Source organism: Otolemur garnettii, unplaced genomic scaffold (genome assembly GCF_000181295.1).
Source record: "Otolemur garnettii isolate 467f Iridium unplaced genomic scaffold, OtoGar3 scaffold00214, whole genome shotgun sequence".
Lineage (NCBI taxonomy): Eukaryota > Metazoa > Chordata > Mammalia > Primates > Galagidae > Otolemur > Otolemur garnettii.
In genome coordinates this window covers 1,527,386-1,541,956 of record NW_003852609.1, presented here as the reverse complement: position 1 = coordinate 1,541,956, position 14,571 = coordinate 1,527,386, and the positions used below count along the sequence as shown (strand labels likewise).

The window sequence follows — 14,571 nt, the reverse complement described above, 5'->3', positions numbered from 1 at the left end:
GAATGAGTCTGGTAGTGGGTATCTCGGCCCGGCAAGGGGGCTTCTCCCCATCCCAGGTTTTCAGCACCAAAATGAGAGATTCTTCTGAGATGTGAGAAATGGAACCCGAGTCCAGGTTCAGTGTGGGCAACAAGGCCATTTATTTCGCTCTGTGCCAGTTAGAGAAGGGCTGAGTTAGGAAAGGAAGTGAGCGTGAGGGTCCAGGCGGGCTGGCAGGGTGAGGGTCTGGGGTTTCCGGGTTGGTGCACACACCCCTGTGCGCTCTGCCTTGATCAATGGCCTTTGCGCTGGACCCTGTCATTAACTTGGAAATGGTTCTCTTTGGGCTAGTGAGATATTATCTCCCAAAGGAGCCTCTTCAGGTGTGGTTACATTCTTGGTCTTTTCTGCAATAGATGATGAGATGGGTGGGGGCGGGGAGGAAAAACAATTGCTCCTTGGCTGTCAGCCTGGTCTTTGTGTGGGGAGGTTGGGGTGGGGTGGGGAGCTCCTTCCAGTAGCTACATCTCTAAGGGCCTTTAATTCAGCATTCTCCTATACCAGAGAGCCATATTTAGGGGAAGGCTCTCCACACTCCTTCAGTCATCAGGAAGTACATTCTCATTGATTCCAACTGGTCTCAATCATTACTAGTACAGAACATGCGAACTAGCATTGCCAAAGCTGCCGTCTGTCTCCGGCTGTCCGAGCCAAGTCCCGGCGGTCTTGTCGGCTGCCCTCTGCTGGCTGAGCGCGGGAACTTTCTGAGCCAGGCTACGCGCGCCGCCGGCTCTGGCGTTTTTTCTGGTGAGCCTTCCCTGGCTGATCAAATTCAGGGCAGGGTCTCAGGTGCAGCTAGTTGAGACAGTTAGACTTTCTCCAGGGTTTACAGTGTCATCTCAAAATGGATGTGCAAGATATTGAGAACATGCTCAATGAATAAGCCCCATGGAAATGACCTTCCTTGTCTGGAGGGACCAAGTGAAATTGGGCAGCCTTGGATGGCCCCACTCTCCACTCAGAGGGAGTCTTCACTGTCCTTGATTCTCATTGCTCTGCAGAATTATCTCATCAATATCGGCAGTGTTATTCTGTTCTCAGTATCTGGGGCTCTAAGCACTGGTATCCTTTTTAGAAAGACTTTATATTTTATGTAGGAAAGTAGAGGATATTTTTATCAGAACACCTGGCACCAGGATTCCCTTTAGGGAGAGACTTGACCTTATTGGGAAAAAATATTTGGTAAATACTTGAGATGGAGGCAGAGATGTCTAACATTAAAGAAAAAAAAAAAGTCATCCTGATTACAAGTGTTCTATGGGAAATCGGGATTCTTTGCTTTGCTCTTCAGAGGAGATGGGGAGATGAAAGGAGGAGAAATAGAGAATGGGGGGCAAGCAAGATGGTGAGAGCTTGTGTGATTTTCACCTCTTTGGGGCCCCCAAAATATCACAGCAAGGTCTTCTGTAGCTGTTAGAGATAAGTTAGGCTGAAAGTAGTAGATCACTAGACACATGGTGGCCTAAATAAACGGGAATTTATTTAAAATGCGAGGTTTATAATTGTTGGCATAGATATAGCTGTTCAGTGATAACCTCAGAGACCCACACTCTGTGTTTCCACTTAACCATCCTCGGGTTTTTGGTTTCTTTGTGCTTAGGTAGCAGCTGTGGGTTCACATGTGAAGTTCATACTCACGGCAGGAAGAGGAAAAAAAGAGGAAAAAGGTCTTTTCTGCAATAAGTAATAAGATAAGGGGGCAGGGGCAGTGGTTTTTGTTTTGTTTTGTTTTGTTTTACACTTTGTTGCCCTTGGTAGAGTGTGGTGGCATCATAGCTCATAGCAATCTCAAATTCTTGCCTCAGCCTCCTGACTACAGGCTCCTGCCACAACACCCAGCTATTTTTAGAGATGGGAGGGGTCTATTCTCACTCAAGCTTGTCTGGAACTCCTGAGCTCAGGCAATCCACCGGTCTCAGCTTCCCAGAGTGCTAGGATTATAGGCGTGAGCCACTGCCCCTAGCCTAGCAGTGTTCTTTTAAGAAAGTTCTTTTAAGAAAGTTTTCCCAGAAACTCCCTTGGCAAGTTTCTGCTTGCATCCCATGGCCTCCCTGAACAGAAGAGCCGAAAGGAAATCATTTCACTTTTATATCTTCTTTACTAGAGGCAGGCCAGGGAGAAGGCACAGTGCCGTATCAGCCAGCCTGTGACTTGCTGCAACGACCAAGCTCATAGACGTGGGCTGTGTAGGAGCTAGTTTGGGACAGGAAAGAGGAAGATGAGTTTCTCACTGGGCGGAGGGGGGTCTGGTATGGGCAGAAGCAGTTCCTGAGAAAGGAAGTAGTGAGACAGCAGGAGAAGCAGGGGAAATGCAGCTTTGGAGAATGGACGCAAGTCCAGGCAGGTGAGAGCTCTGGGCTCCGCAGGCTGGGGATAGGGAGGTGGGCAGGCTGACGCCTGGGTCCTACTTGTTACAGGAAGATGAGGCCCAAAGGAGAGAACGAACACCCAAACACTGTTTAAGAGAGGAAGGGCTTTCTTTCTGCTTGCGGAGCGATGGCACAGAAGAATTCAAAATGGCCATGCTCTCCGACTGGCTCAGTTTTTTCCTTTTTATCTCTAGTCAAAAAGTTCCAGCCCAGGGGACCTTTCTCATTGGTCAGTTTGAATGAAGCTAGAGAAGCAGTTCTAGCTTTTACAGAGGGGGAAGTTTCCAGGCCCAGGAAGTTAAGTCTACAAATTCCTAAGAGCTGAGTCACCATGGGGAGAACCCAGGCAGGTGCATCCTTGGGGTCTTCTATTTTTTTGGCCAGGGCTGGGTTTGAGCCCACCACCTCTGCCATATGGGGCCGGCACCCTACTCTTTGAGCTACAGGCGCCACCCCCTTGGGGTCTTCTTGAGAAGACCTCTGTTCTCTTAGACCTCACTTTTCCTGGGTATCCGCCCTCATGCATGTCTCTAGTTAATCACCAATCCCTGCCAATTCTTCCTCCCTATGGTTTTCAAATCTAGCACTTTCATATTGCCCCTTCTTTAACTTCACTGCTAATGTCTTCTGTGCCATTCTTGAAATTTCCATAACTGCCTTGTTTCTGTCTTCAGCTTTTTCTCTTTTTAGTCTCGCCTCATTTAGCTTGTTGATGTCTAGCAGCTGCCCTATATTTAAATGGGTGCAAAATCACTTTCATAGAACAGTGTAATTAATAAATGACTAGAAAACTAAATATCTTGGGTGGTGGAAAGAAATTAACAGTAGAGTTAGTTATGGTAATACTGGGGTTGTGATGTGCCCTCATTTGCCCTCGAGCGCTCACTCCTGGGACACAGCGGCCCTTTAGCATCTGTTCCTCAGTCCCTGCCATGGCTGCATGTGGTGCCTTTGGATTCCGGTGTACCAGAGAAGACCCACCCAATAATTTATGGTGAAAATTATTTATAAAGTTCAAGTAGATAAACTACTGTCTCCAAAACAAGCCATGGACATATAATTTGATTCAAACAAGCTTTGAACAAAAGCCTATAAATAGAAAATGTTTCAGAATATTTCATTTGTCCTGGGAAAATGGTTAAAGTATCTTTCTAAGTGAAAAAAGTTGGCTCCAAAACAGCTAGCCTGTATGATTTGAGTCCTTCTGTCTCAGAGAGGTATTACATCATATGTATGTCTTAGGCATCAGCTCTGGAGTTTAATTTCCAGGAAGGTGTGACTCTGTTCTGTTACTTAATCTGCACAATAAACACAACTATAATATGGATCGAAGTTATAATTGCTTAATATTAAATATGGAGGGATCACGGCAAAACTCACCCTTTTTCCTTTGGTTGGTTCACTGAAAGATCAACTCACAATTACGGCAGATTAATAAGAGAAATATTTATTTCCAGATGCTGTGCACATGGGGGGAAATACAAGTGTGATTACCCAATGTCTTAATGATGGTCAGATACTTTTATAGATGCCTTTTTGAAGGGAGTAAGAGAACGTGGAGTGTGGGTGCTGCAAGTGGTTGTTAGGGATGATAAATAGGTGTGAGAAATAGATTGACTTGTAAGTTAACCTGAGAGACGGGTATAGTGTCTTAAACGATTTGGGCCAGGTGTGCAAAGGAGGTCAGTTGCCTCCTTTGATTCCCTGATCAGGTCAGTCTGGTTTATGCAGATAGAGGAGAAGCCCTTTCCGATGCTTTCTGATCGTGAATGGTCTTTAATTCATAATATTCTTTATGGTAAGTAGTCATATTGGGGGGTAAAATTTCCTTGGCTCCTTCCAACATAACAGAATAAGTACTGTCAGGAAGCATGGTTACCTTAAAATCCCCCTCTGCCCTCTCCAGGCGACTTTAAGATATTACTGTTTCTTCATTTAGGCTAATTGAATACTTTTCAAACCTTTGCATGCATAATTAGTACTTTTGAGGGTTACAGACAGAAAACTACACCGTACCTTATGAGGGATTTGAGAACAGTTTAGGGATAATTTGCTAATTTTCCTCCCTTATTAGCTGACTTTATAATCAAACCTTGAATTGCATGCAATTTTACTATATTTACTGTTAGGTTATTGCCTCAGAAAGCCTCTTCCCCCCCCCCAAAAGCCCCTTCCTGCCCTTAAAGTTACAACTCCTCCCTAGCACAGAGAGTGGCCTGCTTACCTCATCACCCTTTCCCATTTCCCGCTGTCCGCCCCTAATGGCTCTTTCCGCTGGAAGAATAACTCCTTATTGGTTATCCCACCAGCCTGTCACCATTCTAAAACTTCCCTATATAATATGTTCCCTACCCACCCCCACCCCCGCCTTCTTTCTCTCCCATCTTCCTCCTCGCTCTTCTCTACTCTCTCTCTCCTCTTCTCCACTCTCTCCTTATCTCTCTCCCTCTCCTCCTCTTCTCTCTTCTCTTTTCTCTCCTCCTTGGTGCTGCTCTGCAGCCTCCCTCCCCCCACCAATAAAGACCTTTCGTACAACCTCGGTGGTCTGAGATCTCTGCCGGTCCAAGTGCCTCTCTTTCATTTACATCCTAAGAAAATCCAAATGGATATATAATGTACATGAGAAAGTGGAGAGGTTTTTTGTTTGTTTGGTCACAGGAAGTTTTGAAAACTAAAAATCTTTTACTGTGTTCTTGTCTGTATTTTTAGATTTTTCTACAGTGAAGTCATGATACTTTTTCTCATTGGAACAAGTCAGTTAAAAATAATCAAATGATAAATGTTTATCAACAATGATCAGTTCACTTGTTCTCCCCAGGACCTTCTTGGCAGCCTGAAGATGGAACTCCTAATAGAAAGCTGCCCAGAGGATTCCAGCAGTGAACCCCTCCCTGTCCTAGCTCACAGAACCCCAGATCTGTTAAACCCCAGTTTTTACCTCAAGACAGATAGGGTGACAGTGATACAAGTTTTTCCACATTCAGGGCTGGACAAGGACCCCCATATTCCAGGCCTAACCAAACAGACTTTTTAAAATCCAAACTACTCTCTGAATACAAGAAAGACAGGAAAAAAAGCAGATTTTTTAGCATTTCATGTAAGCTAGGCCCTTTCTGGAGTGGGCCTCCTGCTGCTTCCTCCACCCTAATGCTGGAAGAACTGCATTCATTGGTTAATACCCTCACTCAGTCACTAATCCATATTTAAGTCTGTCAAGTCCTTCCCAAGTGTAATTCCCCAAATAGTATAAAGCCCCATGTGTCCTCAAACTATGGCCCATGGGCCACATGCACCCACCTAGGACATTTATCAGCCCGCCCCGTATTTTTGCCATTGCTGCCTGTCCTGCTTAGCAGTCAACTCATCTCAAGGCCCACAGTCCTGCCCTCCAATGATCTGAGGGACTGTGAACTGGCCCCCTGTTTAAAAAGTTTGAGGACCCCTGTCTAAGACCAACGACCTATTACAGAAAGAAATTCCAGCAACAACAGTAATGGGGATAAATCAATCCAGCTGCATTTAGAGACAAACCAACCACCTTGCTAATCAAAATGTGTGACGATATTAGTTTACAAAGTCCCAGACCATTTGTGTTCTATGGTTCTCATTTGGATGTTTGGCTTTGTACACAAATCACAGTCCTAGTATTGTCCGTGTTTTGCTAACACAATCTCAGTTTTTGCTAGCCATTCAGTATTGTTTCTGCACAAAGGTGGGAGTTCTGATTTTTCCAGGGAAAAGTTCTTCATGTGATAGAAGAATTTGGTTTAGATAAATCATGCTGAGCATCTGATAAGACAAATTAGCAACTCTGCCTGTTTGAAAGTATTTGGAAACACCAGTTTAGCCACTCCCGTGTAGTTCCACCCTTGTGCAAATGTCCCCACTCCTGCCTTTAGGATATAGAACAAAACACCCTTTCTCTGTGCTTGTTCAGTTCTTTCATCTTGGCACATGTGTTCAGAGCCCATAGGTAATATCCAAAAGGACAAAGAAATATAAACAAAATATCCTCCTTTAATGAAACAAACCTTCATTAAACAGTTGTGTTTGAGGTCGGGAAAGAGGAGACTGTCTAGCAGGAAACAATGAAGATCACTGGGCCACCCTGGGACACTTTCTCCCTGGGAAATTGCTTTGGTTTCCAGCTGGACCTCTTTCTTCTTTTTACCTGTGTCTCAGCTACCACAGCTTTGAAGGTCTAGAAGTGGCCATAAAAGGGCCCACACAGGAAGTTCCCAGATTCCACTGAGAAAGGGGACACAGTCAAAAGCAGGTCATTTATTTTTGTATGCTCCTTTGTGTTTTCATCCCCTCCTGGTTTATTGTCCCTGTCAGCCAGCACAAAACTGTGGGGAGGAGCAACAGCTGGTCACCATAAGATTCATGTAGATGTGAAGTTACTGCTTCTGGGGAGGGGTGGAGTGAAAACAAACAGGATAATTCAAGTATGTAAGGGACATTGTACACATAGGGGGCCATGACTCTATACGGTCATGGCCCCCTATTATATTACTAATGGCATCTAATGCATGAACATCAGTTTAGGTTCTTGTTTTTATTCTGCTCTGTTCTGCTTTAGTTCAGCCTAATTGTTTTAGTTCAGCTGAAATATTACCGGATGGAGGGGATCTGGCCACCTGCCACTGTCAGCCAATATGCAGAGATGGGGATGTGTCTCCGTCCTATCTTTTATTTGTCAGAGGCTAGTGATTCTGGAGAATAGTGAGAGTAGCCTGTCCAAGACTACTCTGTTCTTCCATTTCCAAAATCACAGTTTGATACATGAAAGTTCAAAGTAAAAACCATGTTAATCTTTATCTTTAACAACAATCATCAGCATAACTCATGATGCAAAACAACATTCCAATTTAAAAGTTAATTTCCTAAATCAATCCTCCTAAACTACTCAAAATAGGCTTCTTTAGGGTGGGAGTTAAATTTATAAAACAGTAAGATTGGGAGACAGGAGGTAAAGGTCACTTAAGATCTAAACTGACCAGACCAGCCGTGTCGTGTTGGCCCAGCCTGACTGACTCCAACTTATTCTCATCACACGCACTCTCATACTGAGGGGTCTTCCCTTCCTAAGTGGTACGTGTCACTACATTTGCAGAGCGCAAAAACTTTCTCCGAGCAGGAGATTCCTTTCCATTGGATGAGTTGTGGGAGATAAATTATACAAAGTACAAATCAGGTGAACCCAATGGGGGGCGGGGTGTAGCATCCTTTAGAGGATTATGCAAGGTTATGAAGGTCAACCATCGTCCCAGACCAAGATCCCCTGATAATATTTCTATGAGGCTTTAATTCAGCATTAAGCTTCCATGAGACATGCTCTGGGAAAGGGCAGAACTGAAGGTCTTCTCAGGGCAACTTTCTCTTCTTTGGCAGCAGTAATTGTTTGGTTCCTCACTTGTATTCATTCAGGCTCATCAAATTTCACATATATTTAAGTGTAAACAACAGTTCAAATGGAAGTCAATTGTGACTTTCTTCATGAGCTCTCTATTTGGCTATAATTTTAGCGTTTTCCCACCAGGAGGCTGAGGCGAGAGGATCATTTGAGCCCAGGAGTTCAAGGTTACAGTGGGCTATGATCACACCACTGCACTCCAGCTCTGGGTGAACAGAGTGAGACTCTGTCTCTTAAAATAAAGGAGGCGTTCAATGTTAAATAGCTTCTGTATGTTCGAGAATACCATGTGGAAGGAATGTGATCTGTGTTGGGAAACTGCTAAAGCCTAATGGTGAGATGTTATTGCTTAGCATAATAGTTAGGCTGGTGTCAGTACCTTTAGAGAACAATGGTGAAGGAGCTCAGGAAATTTAACCCAAAATATGACTACGTAACATAAAAAATATTTTGAATTAAAGACCATTCATGATGAGAAAGCATTGGAAGAGGCCTTCCCTCTATCTGTAACAAACCCGATAAACTGATTGGAAATCAAAAGGGGCTGCTGGCTTCCTGTTCTGAATGCTAGCAGACCAGGCCCGAGTCATTTAAAACACAATACCTGTCTCTTAGGCTAACTTACAAGTCAATCTGTTTGCCTCCACTGACAAGTCCCTCCTCGCAACCTCTTACTGCACCTATACTTTCCCATTCTCCCTCCTCCCTTCTAAAAGGCATCTATAAAGGTCTCTGACCATTATTGAGACATTGGGTAATCATGCTTGGGGTCCCCCCCCCCCGCCTCCGTGCATGTTATTTGGAAATAAAACTTTCTGTTATTAATCTGCTATAATTGTCAGTTGATCTTTCAGTGAACCAACCAAGGGAAAAGGGCAGGTTTTGCTGTGATCCCTACAATGGGAACAACAGCCATTAGGAGCAATGGATCTGCTGTGGGGACACATCCCAAATATGCAGAAACTACGAAGCTAACTATGCAGCGTTAAATTACTTGTTGTCACTTTATCTAAGCAAAATAAATCATAAGGCTTTATTTTGTTTATAAATGGTACAGATATTACCTACATCTTTAAAGGGCTTTGAGTTATTCAAAACAACACGGTAGCTTGCTTTAAAAGCCAACAGAGAGCTGCTTCTGCTGCTTCAATCTCTCTGACTCGGCTCTCTCTGACTGTTAGAAATTCTTCAATGGAGTCACCTGATTAGGTAAGACCCACTCGAGATAAATTCCCTCTGGAGTAACTTAAAGTCAACTGATTAGGGACCTTAATTATAGCTGCAAAATCTTTTCACCTATGCCATATAGAGTCTCCAAACCACAGGAGTGAAATCCTGCACAGAGTGGCTGTCTTGATAGGGAAGCCCTGCAGATGCCAGATGACTCTGGGCTGGGTGATTTGAGTAGACATAGGGAGAGCTCAGATGGAGCTCTTGATGAGGTAGTACAACTCTGATAAGGAGAGAAGAAGGCAGAGGAACATTGCACTGGAGTGTGGACTCCAGGAGACCATATCTGGCTTGGTCATCACTGTCACCACCAGCATCTAGCACAGTGCCTGGCACAAAACAGTCTTGTAAATCTTTGTTGAGAAAATTAATTCTGGGTCTGCAAGGGAGATGGATACAAGATTGGGGGACTCTGATGAAAGAATTTGCATAATGAAGAAATGTGTTTGGAACAATAGGTAGGAGGCCTGAGTTCATCAGGGTCTTTTGAGAAGCAGACAGCAAGATGGAATTATATGAGTAAGGATTTTACTAAAGGAAGCCTCTCAGACAAGGTAGGAGGTTGGGATCCAGGCAAGGGTTGGAGTCATCAGACCCTCATTAAAGGAGAAAGAAAGAAGATAGAAAGGGAAGGGTGGGCAGGAGCATCCTAGTGGCCGCATAAGGGAGGGCATCAGGGCCACTTGTCAGAGGTTTGGGAAATTGCCCAAGACTTGACTATTAGAGTCAGGATGAGAACCCAAATCTCCTTCTTTATTCTTATTCTTGTTGTTGTTTTGAGATAGTCTCACTCTCTCGCCTTGGGTGAGTGCCGTGGTGTCATAGCTCACAGCAACCTCAAACTCCTGGGCTCAAGTGGTCCTCCAAAGTACCTGGGACTACAGGCACCCACCACAGCACCTGGCTAGTTTCTTTCTCAGGCTGGTGTAGGACTCCTGAGCTTAAGCAATCCACCCTACCTTGGCCTCCCAGGGTGCTGGGAGCCACTGTGCCAGGACTCCTCCTTTATTCTTGGGGTCAGTGCTTTCTTTTCTTTGATGGGTAAGTAAAAACATTCAGAGGTCTCTAAAACTAGCTGGTTGTTGTGGTGGGCATCTGTAATCTCAGGTATTTGGAAGGCTGAGGCAAGGAGATCACTTGAGCCCAAGAGTTCAAAGTTGCTGTGAGCTATGATGCCACAACACTCTAGCCAGGGTGACAAAGTGAGACTGTCTCAGATAAGAAAAAAGAAAAAGAAAAAAAGAAAGAAAGAAAGAATAAACAATTCAGAGGTGAAGTGGCTTTTCCAAAATTGAAGGAGAATTTTGGTTCAATCTAATCTGACTTCAGTGATAAAGCATAAAACTTACTGGAAACATATGTAGAAAGATAACCTGTAAACCATATGGCTTTCTGGGAATAGGTCCAGGTTGGCGCCTAGAAAATCACCTGAAGAACGTCAGTGCCAAATTCCTGCTCTGTACTTGCAACTGCCTCGAGAAGCTGTGAAATGTGATGGGGAAAGCGCTGACCAAGGCTGGCCGCCCCAGGCTCAGCTTCTGCATGGATAAGGGGAGAGTTTCCATTAGACACAGGCAGAAGTCCACCCGACAAGCTGCCCGAGGAATCTGAGACCCTCATAGGCTTGAACGCCGTGGCCGGGAGGGTGGTGAGACTAGTGGGTGGAGGGGGTGAGCCAAAGACGACCACTTTTGGAGTCATGCTGCAGGTGGGGTGAGCATTTTGTTCAGATAAATTCTGTGTCCCCAGCTCTCTATGAAAAGAGAGTAAAGTGACAGTTAGACACAGTACCTGACCTTGAGGAAGGCACAGTTTTTCTTAGACGATTTGGGATGGGGAAAGGAGAGGGCTCAGGGAGGAGTCCCATGGATAATTGTCTCTAAACTGGTTTATTCAAATGAAATAGCTACACCTCAGCCTTATTGAGAAGATAAGAAATAAATCACAGGATAAGCCGAACGGAGCAGCATCTGGAAGAAAAGCAGCAGTCACACAGGGTTTGCTGTGTGAGTTAAAGATCACCAAGTGTCACTGTCTCCAGGCTGCCCTCTCACCACCTCTCCCCTCCCTCGAATTCTAGGTGAGGAGACCACTTTTGTGGCCTTGCCAATGGACTTCTGCTGTGAAACTCTTTGCTCTGAGGTGAGGTAAAAACTTGTGGTGCAGAATTTTGAAAAGTTGATGAAAGGGATGTGAAGGAGGAGAAGCTGGCCAGTGTGGCAGTGGCACACACCTGTAATCTCAGCACTGCAGGAATCTGAGGCCAGTGGATTGCTTGTGTTCAGGAGCTCAAGACCACCCTGAGCTAGAGTGAGAGTCGGTTTGTAATAAAAATAGAAAAACCAGCCAGGCGTCCTGGCAAGTGCCTGTAGTCCCAGCTACTCCAGAAGCAGAGGCAGGAGCATTGCTTGAGCCCAAGAGTTTGAGGTTGCTGTGAGCTATGATGCCTCAGCACTCTACCCAGGGTGACAAAGTGAGACTCTGTCTCCAGAAAAAAAGAAAGAAGAGCAGCTAAGTAGATCCAACAATAGGGGATTCAGAGACAGGAGATGGAGAAAGTGAGAGAAAAATGTCTCTTAGAGCCAGGGGAGGAGAGAAGCTGGAGGGTGGGTGGTGAACATGAGCCTCTGACATACGAGGGAGATCAGAGGATTGGGGGAAAGGCAGGTAGGACTAGATAAATGTAACTGGAGGTTTTGAATCAAATCCCCTACTTATTTATGAGCGACAAGTTAAAGATTTCCTCTTTGAATGTTCTTGGTGCCTCATGTCATACTAAGACTGACCCACAAGGGTTTGGCATTCTAAAGGCTCACCTCACATCCATGTGTGATTGGACTGTGCTGTAGTAATGGGGTAATTACAAAGACCTGGAGTGTCTGAAGGAGGAATAATTATTTCTTACAAATAGATCAAAGAGAATAAAGGCTTTGATCTGTTGAGGGCTGGCTTTAACTCTTACTGGATGGATGATCTTGGTATAATCACTTAAACTCTCTGAATCTCAATTTTCTCATCTACAAATAAAAGATTAAAAAAAAAAAACCCTCCTTAGAGGCTTTCTGTAAGAATCAAATGAAATGTTGAACAATATAAAATGAAGAGGCAGCTGAGAGTTCTGGTTGAGAGGAGGGTTGTGAAATTGGGCACACGTGGGTTTGAAGTGTGGCTCAATGCGCCCACAGCAAGTAATAGGGTCTTCGTGGGCACCAGCGGTCAGTGCAGCGGAGTAATGCACGGGGTGAGGACACAGGTGCTGTGAGATTCTCTTTGCACATCTTGAAGCTCTTTGCAAATGGCTATGATTATTTTCATAATCATCATCCTTAATCATCTCTGTGAAGTTCTTTTTCCCATATAAGAAAACATGTCCACAGGCTTTGAAGATCAGAATGTGGACATCTTTGGGTGACTGTTATTCAGCCCATCACATGCACCCAGGAAGGTACAAAGGAATTTCCAAGAAGGACAGACTTGAAAATTGGTCAGGCTGATGGCACAAAGTGACTACTGAAGAATTGGTCAGAAATACAATGAAGGTGAGTCATGAGCTGACACGGAGGTGTGGCTCCAGCCTCAGTAGCTCCTAAGAGGTAAAGACGTGGGTTTACTTGGCTGACTGCCTCCAGCCACCCTCACCCCACCTTCTTTGGGGTGTCTCTCACTTCCATTCTCACCACTCTCCATGTCTATCCATCCATCCATTTCCCCCCTGAATCATGAGACTTGGTCATGAGGCTTCATTGCCATGTGGACCTGATTTTCAAATTTTGGTTCAGTCACTCTCAAACTTCACGACCTTGGTCCAATCACTTAGTCTCTCTGCACATAAAGTGTAGACCTTATGTATCACAACATGCATAATGTTGCTTACCTCAAGAGTTTTTGCAGAATGGAATATGAATAACTTTGAGACAATGCCTGACTCCGATCAATGCTGGCTGGCCTCTCTCTCTCTTATCCCTAAAGTCCCTGTGTTTTGCAGTTTGCCAGATCTTCAAGGACTTCCTCTGTGCCTGTCCTATCCTAGAAGCTTTCGCATGTATTGTCTCCCTTATTTCTCCCAACAACAATTTGAGACAGATTTATCTGTTTCCCCTTCCTTATAGGCATGTGAGCTCCAAAGGGTTGAGGTCATTTCCCTAGTTCATGTGGCAGGAGGTACAGACCTGTGATCCTAGCCTGAGCCTTCTGACTCCACACCTGGCTGTGACATAGAAGCACAGTGAACACTTTATTGCTGAAAAAGTAAACTTTTCATTTCATACTACTTATTTCCCAAAGTAGAAAGGCCAGAAGTTTTTATTTTTTCTCATAAAACAAGCACAACAAACGTATTCTGTGGGTGAGCTTTTGCCTTTGAGTGTGGCTGTTGGTTTCATCCTGTGTGTTCACAACTATCCCCCAGAAAGCTGCTGAGTTCCTGCTCCATCCGATGTGGCAGGCGGCACAAAGTTCTGCTCTTCCCACCAGAGGTGCGTGGCCGATGGGCAGCCCACGATGGTTCTGAGCTCCTGTTCATGGGAGTTCCTTTCTGCTGGTCTGGTCATGTGAAGAGAAAAGGATGACTGAAGGAAACAAAAGTCACAATTATTAGGCAGTGAGACCGGGAGTCATCACAGTTGTAGCCATATCCACCCACAGCTGTGACACACACCAGCCACCACTAATGAGAGGTGGTACAGGGTGGCCTTACCTCACCTATAGGGAAGAAGAGAAAGTGTTCTCTCTGGACAGATATAACCTCGAGGACACAGAACTTGACAAGCAGAAGACTCTTTGAGCCAATTAGAAAAAGCTGGCCCTTCCTCTGGGTAGGCATAGCCCCAGGCCCAGGCACAAAGCTTGCCAAGCTTTGGTGGCACTGCAGTCCCCACCTGCCCCAGGCTTTAGCAGTGCAGCAGAGGGGTGCCTTGACTCTGGGTTTGAGTCACAGCTCCACCACTGACTGCTATGTGACTTCAGGAATTGATTTCATTTCTCTGGGACTTGTTTCCATTATTTATAAGTGGGAGAGGATAGGTATACTTATTTCAAACTTTCTTGTGAGGGAGGATGCAATGATTTAACACACATGGCCCGTATCATAGCTAGTACCATGTGAGTGTGACCTAGCGTTACTCTTGCTACAGCAGCAAATCCAATGCCTGGGAGAAACCTCACTTCTCTCTCTTTTCCCAGCGCTGGGTATCAGCCTCTTGTTACCCTACTTTTCCATTGCCATCTTAGAAACATGCCCTCTGACCCCTCACCCTAACTGACCTCCTCGTAATAGCAAATCCATCTATGAACCAACCTTGCGGGTATGCACGCTCATCGTGGTTTTGTTTTTTAGAACAGGGTCTTGTTCTGTCGCCCATGCTGGAGTACAGTGGAGCAATCATAGTTCACTGCAGCCTCCAACTCCTGGGCTCAACTGATCCTCCCACCTCAGCCTCCTAAACAGCTGAGATTATAGACGTGTGCCACCATGCCTAGCTAATTTATTTATTTATTTATTTATTTTTTGGCCAGGGC

General features: G+C 44.9%; 1 pseudogene; it reads left to right on the top strand.

The window, feature by feature from the left end:
• Positions 1–641: 641 nt before the first annotated feature.
• Positions 642–14,571, top strand: part of LOC100956038 — a 41,517-nt pseudogene continuing 27,587 nt past the window's right edge.